Consider the following 1,534-nt stretch of genomic DNA (forward strand, 5'->3'; position numbering starts at 1 on the left):
TTGGTGCATGGGAGGATGCTCAACCAACTGAGTCCCACTGGTCAGGGCAAGGCTGGCATTTTGATTTGTCTTGACCACAAATTGTTCAAGAGGCTCCAAATAGGAAGGCCTAAAATTCCAAGTGAAGGAGCAATGGGGAACAAGAGAGGGCATAAAATATCAGTGCTGTGATCCTTTGCATCTGTGTGTCCTTTTGTGTTTTTCAACAGGGGTGGCAGTGTCATCAGTAGTATGATATGAATGCTAGCCCTTCAGACTGGATAGGCCTTCAGATCACAGCATTGAAGCAGGGTCCTGGGAGACCCCCCTGTGCCAGACATTCACCCTTAGTTGCTGTATTAGAGTGTAGTCTAGAGAACTCGGCGGGGTGGCTGATGCTGGGCCAGGTTAGGGATAGGCATTCAAGAGCTCAGAGTGGTGGCCTTGAGCCTGTTTCACTCTTTTAATAACTGATTTGGCCATGCTGGTGCATACTGGCTGTATGTATCACCCCTGCCTTCTGGGATGCTTCAGTAGTATCCAAGTTCTTTGAGTAGGCATTATTCTCTTTTCTCTAGAGGAGGAAACCGAGGCTCAGACCAGTAAAGTAATTTATCTGGTTAATGATTGCGTTTTCCCTAGAAATGAGTCTCCAGGTTAACCCAGGAGTCAACCTCCAGTGGGTTTTGTGCTGAACATCATACTGGTTCCTTTTGTTTTTTCACTGATCTTATTCTTTTACTTCCCTATTTAGGCCTGAGTTGGATGCATGTGATGTACCAGAAAAATATCCTCAACTATTTCAGGTGACTCTGGATGTAGAACTACAGCCCCAAGACAAAGTGGTTGACTTAACCCCACCCTGGGAACATTACTGCACGAAGGATGTCAATCCCAGCATCCTCTTTTCTTCTCACCAGGAGCATCAAGAGACTCTGGTCTTAGGAGGTATAAACCACCTGATACGGCTTTGTTTTCAGCATGAAGGCTCGGTGTTGGTGTTACTTATCACATTGGCTTATTTCCTGTGTTTCATTGACTCTGCATGGCCTTTTGTCTTGCAGGACAGGCTCCAATAGATATCCCTCCAGACAACCCCAGGCATTTTGGGCAAGGTGGCTTCTTTTCCACTCTCTGTTGGCAAGGTACTTGCACGCATTTCTTTAAACTTACACAGTTAGGTGATTGTCACATGGTTCTTTTGTAAAGGTGATGAGTTCTCCAAGCAGCCTAAAGGAAAGCAGCACTTAGAAGTCACCCACGTTCCTCCTTATTTGACACTCTCTTGACTCATGCCTTTTTTAGGTCAGGCAGCGTCTCTCCTTTCAAGACCATAAATGCTTAGACTGATGCAAAAGGCTATTTTGAGCCGAATGCTACCTTTTCTCTCGATGCAGTATTTTGGATCACATTTTTCCTGGCTTTACAAATAAGCATGATCTTTTTTAGGATCTCCCTTTACTCTGCTGACACACAAATTAACTCTATCTCCTGCCCTCAGCTAATATTCTAAAAATATAAAATCTGGCATTGCCCCCAGAGGGCTCTAACCATT

At 44.9% G+C, this 1,534-nt stretch overlaps 1 long non-coding RNA gene across 1 annotated transcript; it reads left to right on the forward strand.

Annotated features, from left to right (window-relative positions):
* The first annotated feature begins 714 nt into the window (after positions 1 to 714).
* LOC102759847 lies at positions 715 to 1,123 on the forward strand. The gene is made up of 2 exons (XR_436406.2): positions 715 to 927; positions 1,044 to 1,123. It is a non-coding gene; the product is annotated as an uncharacterized LOC102759847 (long non-coding RNA).
* Positions 1,124 to 1,534: the final 411 nt, after the last annotated feature.

Source organism: Myotis davidii, unplaced genomic scaffold (assembly GCF_000327345.1).
Source record: "Myotis davidii unplaced genomic scaffold, ASM32734v1 C64072369, whole genome shotgun sequence".
Lineage (NCBI taxonomy): Eukaryota > Metazoa > Chordata > Mammalia > Chiroptera > Vespertilionidae > Myotis > Myotis davidii.